The sequence below is a fragment of the Drosophila serrata genome, unplaced genomic scaffold, assembly GCF_035046125.1.
Source record: "Drosophila serrata isolate PLE 108 unplaced genomic scaffold, ASM3504612v1 contig_240, whole genome shotgun sequence".
Classification (NCBI taxonomy): Eukaryota; Metazoa; Arthropoda; class Insecta; order Diptera; family Drosophilidae; genus Drosophila; species Drosophila serrata.
The window spans coordinates 271,997-285,269 of record NW_028257138.1 but is presented as its reverse complement, the minus strand read 5'-3'; the positions used below and the strand labels follow the sequence as shown (position 1 = coordinate 285,269).

At 39.1% G+C, this 13,273-nt stretch overlaps 1 protein-coding gene across 9 annotated transcripts in view; it reads right to left on the bottom strand.

Moving 5' to 3' along the window:
• The window catches only part of Sdc (Syndecan), a 112,174-nt gene that overhangs the window by 68,767 nt on the left and 30,134 nt on the right, over nucleotides 1-13,273 (bottom strand). The window lies entirely within an intron of this gene.

Sequence of the window (13,273 nt, the reverse complement as noted above, 5' to 3'; positions counted from 1 at the left end):
GATAGAAAATATGTTTAACTGGACCAGCAAAGGATACTGAAGGAAATCGATTAGAAGTAACATATGAACATTGCAGCTTATTTTTAAGCTTTTTATTTTAAAGCAAACAAAGTAAAAAACAAACAACCGTATTATTATTTAAATAAACTTCATCATTATAAACACCGAAAATATGAAAATATGAAACTAAAACATGCAGAATCATTTAATAAACAATAATAAAAAACATAAACAGTGACTAATCTAAAATACAAAATGCAAACTACATGATTGACATTCACCAAATATTTGAGTTTTGACAAAGTAAACAGAGCTGAATGCGTAAATTGAAATGAATTTGCACAATTTGTGAAAATTTTGTCAAAATTAAAACTCACCTTTGACCAACAGAGCGTAAGAAATTTGCAATATGTAGCCCATAAACAAGTGATAAAATGAAATTGTAAAGTAATCCAGAATAAGGATCAAGTGAAAATGTTTATGTCATGGTTTGGCCTGGAATTATGCTCAATATACATAGGTGTGCGTGTCTGTGTGTGCACATATAACATACATATATTACCCACATACAATTGCAAATAAATGTGAGTGTGTGCATGTGTCAGCCATTGTGTGGAACGTAATTTGTGGCCTGGCCGCATGTTACACATTTGCAAGCTGACAATTTCATTTAAATTTCATGCAAGACATGCCGAGGAGACACATAGCAACAACAACAACAGCAAGGTCCTGTTGCCTGCTGCCTGCTACTGGGCCAAAGCCATATGTCTTTAATGTCCGTCCGCGTTGCCTGGATTATATCTGTCTGCCTGTCTGTCTGTCTGTGGGGCCACCATGGCCAAGCCATCCAAAACCAACTAAACATGACAGCATTTTGAAACTTTACGTGATTTATTATCACCCACACGAACACGAACAGGAGAACACGACAATACGCAAATACTTGTCGAACCGCAAAACATTGGCCAGAGATTAGAGCCACTTGCATGCGATTTCGATTGGTTGACAAATGCAATTTAATGAACAGCAAATATGGCCGATAATTTAGTTGATATAAATTAATGAAACTATTGATACTTGGGTTTGCTTGAATAAACAACAACCAATTGCTGAATGTTTTGATTGGCTTATGGCTAATAAACTTCATTTGATTGAAAATAATGAGCAAGAAATGTAGTTTGTTTCATTTGTAATTGTAATTAAATTAAGGCTTAATTACACAGAGCCAAAGACAAAGGATAAAGTATCCTAACAAGCAACTAAATAGCTAAAAATCAATTTGCTTCGCTTGGCTAAAATCTCTGAGGGGGAAATATGCGTCAACATAAATTGCACAGCACTCATACGCAGTGTGGGGCCAAGAGCCAGTTAACACTCATACGCAGTGTGGGACTACGATGACTGACTGTGGCCAATAAACCGCTTGCTATTTGACTTTTCTGCAATTCTCCCAGCCAGACAGAGAGGGAGAAAGATGGAGTGTTAGAAAGAGAGAGAAAGAAACTCAGAACGAAGAACAAACTGTAATTGCCAGCTGGGCAGGATCAGAGGAGCTGTATCGGTAAGGCGAAAAGTGCAAGGCTAATGGCCCTATCGAGAGAGGCTCTGTGTGGGCTTCAAATAAAAGTGATTTTGTGTGTGTGTGTGTGTGTGTGTGTGTGTTGCAAACATGATTCAATTGCCAATCGCCAGATACATATGTTTGTTACCAACGAATGCCTTTCTGGCCATTCAGCCCTGCAATCTGAACCCCTAGTGCGGCACAGGCACCCAACGACCGACCATCTTTGAGGTGCGCACAAAACGCTGTAATCGAATATTGATTAAGTGCAGTTAGAACCTATACAGGAACCTGGGGCTACCCAGAAATTCAGAGGCCATGATATTGCAGTTAAACGTTGATAATGCAGCAGGAGCAGCTTCTTGCTACTGCGGCCTGTGGCTGCTGGAACACTCTGTTGTGAGTTGGCAGGCCGGAAAATTGAAGCACTTGGCCCAGGACTGGGCCCGGCTCCCTGATCACGGTTATACAGGGCCCTTTGTCCTGCTCCTCTGCTTCGACTGAGGACGGTGCTGCCTGCTGGAAAAACAACATTGAAAATGTAAGGCAGCCGTTTTTGCCTCCCCTTCCTGTGCTTTATATACCCATTACTTAGTACTGTAAGGGTATAATGGGTTTTCCAGGAAAGAAGAGGATTACCTGATAATTCTCTTGTCCGTTAGTGTTTCTGTAAGTCAGTTCGTGAGCATTTCCGCCAGTGTCAGTGAATTTTGTTCTTGAATCTGTCTTGAAGCTCGGAAAGCCGTGAGTCTCTGCATGAGTTTGTCTATGAGTCTGCCTATAAGTTTATCTATGAGTTCATCTGTGGGTCTGTCTGTGACTCTGTCTATAAGTCTCTCTATGAGTCTCTCTATGAGCCTCTCTTTGAGTCTGGCTGAGGTTCTGTCTATGAGTCAGTTTATGAGTCAGTGCGTTAGTCTTTATGTGATATCATCTTTGAGTCTTTCATGAGTTTGTCTACAACCATGTCCGTTAGAGTGTCCGTCAATTTTTCCGTCCTTGACCTTTAATCTGTTACTTAGTCTCTTCGTTAGTCCGTTTATTTTGTCCGTTAGTTTGTCCGTAAGTCTATACTTGACTTTGTTTGTCTTGCAATTTTTTCCTTAAATCTGAAATTTCATTACATTAAAGGTTACTTACTGGGTACTCCCCAAGTCGATACCCTCTACTTCAACGTAATTTCCCCATTTTTTGTTGTCCGTTTTGGCAATGAGTTTTGATTGCTTTTGGCCGGGACCCGTTTCGGGTGCAGTGACCCCGTTTCCGCTTGTTATCGATTTGACAAGGGGCAAGGTGTGTGTGGAGGGCGAGGAGTGGCCAACGCCACCATCTCCACCAGAACCATCAGCCACCAGGCACCACCAGCCACCTCGAGGCAATTGCTGGTCATACCTCCTTCTTTTCATGCCTCAACTTTGGCACTTGACTGCCAGTCAGGCAGGAAGTCTGCCTTTTCCCATTTTATTTCTCCTCGCATTTCTCTGCGTTTCTCCATCCGGATTTACACAGCCTTTCATTTACCCAGATTCCATCAGAATTGTATACACACACAGATACACACAAGCAAAAATATAAATACAAATATACAGGTTCCGACAAAGAGCATGCCTCGAGGCGATTTTAATTGATATTGTCGGACATTTTTTGAGCTGGGAAATCAAAGTTAAATTTATTTTAATTAAACACTTTCGTCCAACTTTTTGGCACATTCAAAAAAATCTACATTTTGTGGTTTTTGTCACAGGGTTCATAAAAATATGATGACGACATTTCAGCAAACAAAATTTTATAAAATTGATATGTGTGTGTGATACTGAGCCCAGGCAGAAGTTTATAAAGTGACAGAAAACATTTACTGTGATAAATGTTGATATTTAAATAACTTTTAGAAGAAAAACTAGCCTTTTAGATAAGTTTTAACACTCTAAATTCCCTAGTAAACTACTCGAACCCTTTGTACAAGCTCACATTTCTGTTCACCGAATAAACCTAATGACATTACGTGAATTGAAATATATATAGAACCTCAATTGTGACCAAGTGCCGTCGGCATTTCAATTTAGAGGCGTTGATTAGAGCAACGCGACATTGTGGCAGCTCAACTAATTCAATTGATTAGTTTGCTGCCAATTCCAACTTTGGGTATTCATATTCAAATGTTATTTATACAAATTGGAAACCAAGGCAAAGTCAGTAAATATATGTATTTTTTAGGCACTCGAGATGCATTTATTTAGCTGAATCTTGTCTTGCAGCATATTGCGGTTGAGAGAACAATTTTTGGTCAACCCCCAGAAAAAAGGAAATACACTCATACTCAATGGCAACATTTTGCCACTTGTGCACGCAGAAAATCTGGAAAGAATTTTCTTGAGTACAATTTTATGCAAAATTAATGAAATATGCAATATGGCCCTGGGACCCTCAACTCTCTCTGAACTCTCTGGCGTTGACATCACAAGTGGTTTCCTTGTCTCTTTCCCCCCTGCAGCTATAGTCATCTCTTTCATTTGATGCCACTCGAGCCCTCAGAGTTTTGTGGCTTTAACATTCAAAGCCACTTTGGCCTAATATTCTTGTTGTTCAGTTACACAAAACTTTTATTTGTTGTTTTGCCAGCACACCAGTCAGTCCCTTGTTATCATTGCATTTTAATGTGTGAAACTGACAGCATCAACGGCACAGAACAATGCCGACCAGAGAGAGAGACAGCCTAGCTCTGAGTGAAAGAGAGAGGAAATAGGAAGAAGTGCAGCAACAGCAACAGCAGCAGCAGCATCAGCATCGAGAGTGCCAAGGAGGAGCAATCGCCACCATATGGTGTCAAGTGGCATTTGAAAATGCTCTCAATCCGTCGGTTTGTCGATTTGTTTATCTACGCCAACAAAGCCGCATTACACACTCCTCACCATGCATAAAGTGCATCCATCGGATTATTACGCACAATTGGAACCGAAGGCAGAAATGGCAAGCATCTGTTTTGGGTCAGTCCGGAGAGAAGAAAAACTGAGAAAACAAAACGACATCGACTGAACACATGGCGTATACGTAATGCGTGAACAAAGTCTTGTAATTGCTGCTGTGCTTCAAGCTTCACTTCAAAATTATATGAAAATATGCTTTAAGTTATAAATCAACTAATCAAATTTTGAATTTATTTTTAAACGAAATGAATCAATTTATTATTTTCCTATAGGAACAACTTTAGTTAGATTTTTAAGTGCAAGTAATATATAGTTCTCTTGTCAAGGTCCTACTATTGATTAAATTAAAACTACCAAGCAATATTCACAGACTTAGCTATTGAAATATACAACAAAATCATTAAATATTCCCATGCCGTGACAAGGCTAAAATGTACTCTTTTAGGCCACTGCCAATAAAAAAAAAAACCTAGTAATTAATTGTGTCTGCCATTTTCATGTCAGTTGCTTTGTTGCATGTGGCACGATGCACCAGTTAAACATAATGCATAATGCAAAACGATGCACTACGCCAAGAAAACAGAACAAAAAAACAAACGTAAAGGAAAGCTGTGGAAAAACCAAAAAGTAAACAGAGCAAACGGAACAAAGGAAAACTCTACGTGGACACAGGCCGGCGGCAAAATAACCATTTTTCCTCGGCTTCCACACAATTAAAATGAAATTTTCATAATAAAGTTGAACCTTGGGGGCGGCGGGAAAAATGCATGATGCTAAAGGGAAAATACACACAGACATACATTTGTGTAGCACTGTCTGACTGGTTTACAGTGCCAGCCACAATTGTGTGCACACTAAACATTTTAAATGTAATTTTAATTTGTTTTATAACTTCCTTGGGAAAGTTGGGCAACAACTTTTGATACGAGTATCTCTCTCCCTTCCCAGTTTCCACGGGAGAACAAGAAAAAAATAAAATCAAATGGAATGGCAAACCAATTTCAAGTACAACAAAAAATATCAAAATCAAAACATGGGGGGTGGAGTTAACTTCAAATGGGAGTTCAAAGTTTTTCCCCTCTCTCCTCCAATGAGAGAAATGTAACACAAATCCTCGAAAGTGGGAAATAGAATGAAAACTTTGGAAATTTTTGTGCCCAGCTCTTGTCTGTGTCTGTGTGTGTTAAGGATTTGGTTTGGGTTTTAAAAGGGGGGAACAAACTCATCATCAAACAAGATTATTTGATCAAGTAGCTTCATCTGCTCTGGCACTCTTGGAACATTTTTGTACCCTGTAGTTCGTTGGAGATACAAGGGTATATTATGTCACTTGTAAAGTAAGTGTATTTTGTCCGTCAGAGTGCCATTTAATTGTCCGTAATTTGTATTTCATTTGACAGTCAATCAGTCTGTCATTCAGCGTGTCAGTCAATTTGTCCTTTAGTCTGTCCGTTACTTCGGAGATTTTTCCTCAATCTATCCCGCAGTTTGTCCGTTTTGTTTGTCCGTAAGTGTCCGTTGGTTTGTCCGTTGGATTGTCCGCCTGTACATCCCTCTCTTTGTCCGTGAGTTTATTATTTAGTCTCTGTGGCAGTATTTTCTGTAACCTTATACTACAACATTTCACTACACTAAGCAACAATTTAACTTACTTTAAATTCAATTTAAATTTTCACAAACCATTCGTTCAAGCTGGGTATCTAACAGTCAAAACTCTTAATGAAAACATTTTTACCGCATTCTTTTTTTTATTCGCTGTAAAAACTTTTCCCGAGGCTGGCACTCATTTGCTTTTAGGCGGCCTAAACCACAGCCTAGTGGGAGGAACTTAATACAAATGAGGCGGGTTTCAAGTTAAATCAACCAGAGAGCTCACTGTGGGACATGGGGGGTGAGGCTGACTGGCTGTATAGAATGTCTGGGGTTTAGATTGTAAAAAGTTTAGAAGTAGAATGAAAGTAAGAAAAAAGCAACAGCAGCGATGCGGTTGGCAATTTAGAGATGTCGGCGATAGGCAGAAGTGTATTTGGACTTGATTTTTTATGAGCTGCAGTGGGTCGCAGCTACTCCACAACTCCCTTACAAATTTTCACAGAGAAAAAGAGAGGAGGAGAAAAGGAGAAAGAGATAAGCGCGAGCGAAAACCCCAAGCTTATAATAATAATAATACCAAGAGGATGGGTAAAAAGGTAACAAAGCTAATGCTCTTGGCATACACCAAAAGAAAACGAAAGAAAGGAAAAAACTTGTTTAATTTTTAATTCATTCCCATGTAATTTATTCATCAAGATAGATGGTAACAGAAGCAAAATGGAGGGATTCAGGGCAGCAGACACCGCATCGGCTCATCCTTGTTGAAGCCTCAAGGTTGAATCACTTTACGGTTCGTTACATTTTTGGCCCAAAAACTTTTTCTTTAGTAACAACCCAGGCACTGACAGCACAACCAATTTCGCCTATTTCGCCTGGCGACTTTCACTCTCTCTCCCCTCTCCTAGTGTGTGTGTGTGTGTGTCTTCTGGCTCCTCCTGGGCTTTTGCCCAGTGTTCCTGGCAATTTACGGGGATCTCGTCAGCATTAATTTTCATTACGCGTCGTCCTAACGATTCGGTTAGTTGACCTGACCATTGGCAATTTTGTTCGCCAACTGCGCTTGAACTTGTAGCCAGCGAAATTGCCGGCGACTCGTCGTCCTTCTTCTTCCCTTTCAGGTTCCTTGCTCTGGCTTCTGCCTCTGTCCTGTGCTGCCCTTTCCGGTCCTGTCCTGCCTTGTAGTGTATTGCGAAAAAGGACCCTTTTCAAAAACCACTGCGGGTCGGGCCTAATGGTTTTGGCCATCCCTTTCTACTATTTTGTGGACCTTTAAGCTGCCGTGAAAGGACCTAGGGATGTCATAAATGGTTGCCATAGTTCGTAAAAGAGTTAATTGAACCGCAAGTTTTGCTTTTATAATGCCTAAAGCAATATCAGTGAACAAAATTTGGGTCATCTATTTGATATATGTAAGGTTACTTTGTATACGGTATTTAAACGAATGCAAAAATACAGGGGTTAATAGAAATAAAGTTTTACTTTTAAGACAATTTGTTACTTAAATAAATAGAATAAACATTCAAATTTAGCCTCATTTTCTTTTGGTGTTGAAATCTTTTTAGATATTTTCCTACCTTCAAGCCAATCAATACCCAACCCTTTCTTTATAATTGGCATACTCAAAGTATTTAGGAATATACTTTCAAACCTATTTCAAAAGATTGCACAATACTCCACCCAAACGAATTGGCATTCTTTGGGGAATATATATTTTTCCATCTTTTGTGACATGTAAATCGAGGAAAATAGAAGAAAATAGAAACATAAGTGAATTCGAATCGCTTTGCGTGCAATTTGCTTCGTCATAAATCATATTGAAAAGCACAAAAAGCGCAGAGTGTGTGAAGGCAGCAACAAAAGATGAAAAATAAAGGAAAAATTGAAGGAAAATACAAAGAACACAAAAAAAAAAAAAAAACAGCACATAAATGGCAAACTGAGGTGGTAACTATATTTCAGTGCTATTTCGCTTCACGTGTTATGTGCAGCAACTGCAGACACACACACAACTAACCCAATTTATTTGAGTGTGAAAATTGGCTTTCGCCCATTTTGAAATTCTAAGCTGTTGATGGCGTCGTTCAACCACACACACACACACACATCGAGCAAACTCTGTGCGTTACCATTTTTGATAGAAAAACCGGAAAACTCACACATGGAAAGCTTACACACATCGAATGAATGGCGGAGGTTGCGCCCTGGTTTAAGGTGGGTGGGAAAAATGTGTAAAACGCACGGATTAGATGAAAAATCAAACAAGAAAAGCCAAAAAGGATGGAGCAAAAAGTGAACAAAAAAATATAAAACCTTGTAGCATGCAAATGAATTCCATTTGGATTGCCTTGCTTTTGCAACTAAGCTGAGAAGCAGCATCAGTTCTCCCTCTTGACTTTTGCAACTAAAAATGTTTTTTTACCAGTTTACAATTACTTAAGCTGTCCGGGCCAAGGAAAATGGGAGAAAGCCAAAGCGAAACATGCAACAGGAAATCAACAGACGGCAAAAGTTGTCCAAAAGACTTTCTTCTGATAACTGCTTGGAATTTCTCTTTTTCATTTCAAGTTGATAACAAGATGGAATGATGTTGTCAGCAAATAAATTATACTATAAACATACTTTGCAGTTAAGAAAGATTATATAGAGAGGGCTATGCAGCAGGCCATTAATTTATTTCAACTTAACATAGCCTGCTTTCGAGGGCGGCATTGGGATAATATTTAGGGGACTTCCTTTTGTGACTATAATCTCTATACCATCAAGCTGAAAGTTTGTATATGAGTAGATATAGCACTAACATATATATAATATTAATTAAGAACTTTCTCAGTCTAAAACTTTTTAAAATCTCAAGATGTCTCATATTCTACAATTTTCCATTTAATTATTCAAGTTCCCAGTAAATAGGTATTAAAAACGACTCTCTTCAGTTACTATAATGAAAATGGGTCACATTTCACACTCAAACAGATATCAGGCAATGAACCAATGAGACTCATCATCATCAATCCCAGCAATCTTCCGGAAAAATGGGAACACTGAAGATTGGCTGGCAATCTTTAATTGATTTGACGCTCTCCACTTACACACACATCACGTCACGAAGAAAGTAAATAGGATGCCGAATGAAAACCAATTAAATTTATTATTCATCAAGTGCACATATGTATATGTGTACATGAATATCTCTGAACACATATATGCAGCGACAGCAGAAGCGACTTCTTGGCCGGCAGCGAAATTAAATGAAACGCAATAAATATGAATAATAATCGAACAGGGGGGAAGGAAGGAAGGAAGGAAGGCAGGAGCAGGATGTGAAGCGAAAAGGAGACATGTACAATATGTACGTGCACATGACAACGAGGAGAGCCTTAATTCTGATTTCAGCAAAAAGTCAATTCAATGTATGCGCTCGAAGGAATCGAAATTTTATGTTTAATCACCTGTAAGCCAGGTGGAAGGTAGTGCCCAAGGCAACACTGCAGCAATGTCATAAAGAAAAATATTTATAATAAAACACAGAAAATCCTTAAAATGTTCAAGTACAAAGAGCTTAAGTCTGTGTTTGATATTTGAAGAAGAAATTCTTAAAGTATTAGGAAATATTGCTTTTAGAAATTGCTTTGATTTTGTAAATTTTAAATAAGAATTTCACATTCTTTACCCATTTCCATAAGTCACAATCTAAGGCTCTCAACTTAATTTATCTCATTTTATGTAAACCAGAATTAACTTTGTTGCTTTTAATACTTCTTCTCTGCCAGCTGGTTTTCCTCTGTAAGCCAAAGTAAAGCCATATTCCATAGTTTTATTTTTTCTTTGCTTTATTTTTTTTTTGTAATATTCTTACAGTGCCCTGTGGTTCCGGGTTGCCTTTGGCAGACATTTGATCATTTGTAACGCATTTTCTTATCAATTATTCCAATGCAAGCGACTTGTGCCCTTAGCTATCTATCTATCTATCTCTCTAGCCACCCGTTGCTTCCCTTTCCAAGTCCCCAAAATGCCGTAGGGGGGATTCACTTCCGTTTTTCATCTGGTGGCAACATTCCACCACCGCAGGCATGAGACTCGACCGCAAGTCTGGCCCTGGCTGGAAAAGCGAATGCCACCAGGACAACGCAGGAACGCAGGAAAACTAACGAGACTGTGGGACTTGTAGGAACGAGGAACAGCAGGAGGCAACCGACGACAGTGGCACTTCACTTCACCTCCCATTCCGCCCAACTTGCAGTCGTCGAGAGTTCGGAAGGGGGGTTTCAAGTGTCATAAATGAGAATTTATTCAGCCAGACATTGTCATTGTCGCCATGGAGGAGCAACAGCAAAATCAGGAGCAGGAGGAGCACATGGCAAGCGGGGGGGGGGGGGGGGGGGGGGGGAGGGAAAGAGAATGTAGCCTCACGCCTGTGGCTGTGTTGACGCGCTCAGGTGGCAAATTTGCCATCCAGGTTGCCGGGATTCTGGCATTGTCAACTGCAACTGCCTCGACATGGAGCAACCTCTTGGGTAACTACCTGCCTGCCTGCCTGACTGCCTGCCACCGGGGGTCATGAACTCTGAACCATAAATTTCATTAACAGCTGGCACTTCTGCTTTTGCTGCTGCTGCTGTTATTGCCATCGTCTGCACTGCGGATCACAGAGATTAGCTTATAGATTATATAAATTATAATTACGCATACGCAGTGTAGGCCATTTGTTGCCATCGTTGCTGTTTCGGGCGACTCTTCATGTGCTTTGACCTGTGCCGAACTCAAATCCAGACAATGGGCAAAGTCACAGGGAGAAAAATTACACAGAAATATGATATTAGAAAGCAACAACTTATAAAATAAATCCGTATAAAATATACATAAAGAAAATATCTTGAAAAGTGCTAAAAAAAAAATGATATAAAATGATTTTGCTAATTTATAGAGGTGCATAAAATAAAAAAATTGGCTAGTTTAAAAGCATATAAACTCCATATTTTTCTCTGTGCACACATGGTAAAAGAGTAAGAGCATACAATAGTCGCAACTACAACAATATACTTTTCGCTTTGCCACACATTTTGTGGTACATTTTACGTTGACAACAACCCCACGTCGCCCCATGCAATAACAATACCAAATACTTGAACTGTGTTGGCCTCCCCTCAAAACTCATCCCCCCACGGTATGGCTGTTGCCTGCCCCATTTTGTTGCATGTTGTCTGAGGTTCGAGGGTTCGAGGGGTTCTGGGGGGTCGCGGCCCCAGAGGGCCCAACGAGATGGCCATAACTGACTGTTGTCAGCAGTTGCAACAATGCAAATGCCAAACGGTCACTAGACCAACAATAACAGCAAAGTCATCTAACGATTTTCTAATGGACAAAAGAGTAGGACAACAATATGTATGTGTATCTCTGTGAGTGTGTGCTGTAAAAAAAAACAAACTACAAAATAGTGAAAAATCTAGAAAAAATATTGGGCAAACTAGAATTCAATTCATATTTAATATTCTCTATGTAAACAAACCAGCTCCCTTTTTCGAGATTAGCAAACTGAAACTTTATATATATTTTATACAATTTACAATATCTATTTATTTTAGTGTTTGTGACTGTCCTATTAAAAATTTATAAAAGAAAAATTCTTAACCAAGACTCTAGTCTGCTTTATTTGACTAGCTCTATTTTTTTAAGATATAAAAAATCCAGTGAAACTCTTAAATATTTAAGCCAAATCTCCTGCTGGTCTTCGGTGTGCTATTTCAATTTAAAATAAAACTTTAAGGCAAAGGGAGGGTAGGTTACAAAAAAAGACAATCAAATCAAATATTTATATGCGGGCGCGCGCTCAAAGGACACACAGAAAGCTGGCTGAAACTGGCTAAAACCGGGCATAAACTGTCGAAATACGTGTAGGAGAAGGCCGAAAGGCAAACTTTGGAATGTGAACTAGAGAGTTAGAAGAGAGCCTTTTCTGGCCCTTTTGTTTTCCCTTTAGTTTGCTCTAGTTCCGAGCAAAAGATTTCCCACTGTTAAGTTAAGGGGAAAGTTTTCCCGCTCTTATGTCTCTCGGACATTTCAGCTTAACAGCCTCATAATAATGCGGAGAAACGGAGAAAAGTTTTTTACGACCAGCAAACCATGTTCGAACAATCTTCTCTTGGAATTAAACACAACACAAGAAAAAAAGAAATACAAGAAATTGCTTCTTTCCTATGCCAAACGCGTTTTCGGCAAACAATCAAAATACAAGAATCATCGACACTCACGTCGATTGTGGAGGGGCAAAAAGGATGCTGGGAAATCAATTTAGGCAACTTGAAAGGGCCACGAAATGCTGATGGACCACCCTCCCCCATTTCCCTTCATTTTCCTTACTTTTTCCTTACCCCAACGTTCAAAATTGATGTGTATGTAAATGCGTATATATGTTAGGCGGCAAAGCGGAAAAGACGACTTGCACTCAATACAATCAGGGCCGCCAAAAACAGAATCAAATGAAATTGATTTGTTTCCTTTTTCCTTCTTTTACTCTCAATTTGGTTTCAAGTGAATAAGGAAAGCGGTGAGCACACTGGCACACAGTGCGTATACGTATTTCCTTCTATCAATATGCGCTTCCCTCCTTTTTTGTAGCACACTTTTTGGGGCAGCATCACTCGCATTTCTCGCTCATCTCAAGCTGTTGCCAAAAAATAAAAAGATTTCCTCTCGGCATTTTTCAGCTAACCCCACTTTCCCTCCTTTCTCCTCACTTTCCATTCTTCCTTTTGTAAGTTTCGTAAGCAGGATAAGCGCACTGAGCCTGGCCAAAGCATAATGTAAGCTCCTGCCAAAGCTGCACTTAAACTTTTGATATCAATAAGTAGCAGCAGCAGCAAAATAAAAAATAAGAAAACAAATAAATGCAAAAGTGTAAAAAACCGAAATGCAATTCCAGACAAACAGCGAAAACATCAACAAACTTTAAAAAGAAAGAAAATCGAAACCCAAACCCGAAAAGTGGGAATAAAGATAGTGAGAGAAGTAAATCAGTGCCAAACAAAACTGAATGCAAAAAAAACTGTCAGAGTTAAATTTCGAAAAGAAAGTTTTCGGAACAAAAAGAGATAAAGAAAAAAACAATCTAAAGAATCAAAGGAAAAAATCTAGTGAAAGCAGAAATAGATTAAATAAAAGAAACTAAGAAAAAAAAACAAGAAGGAAAGCAAACTTTGAA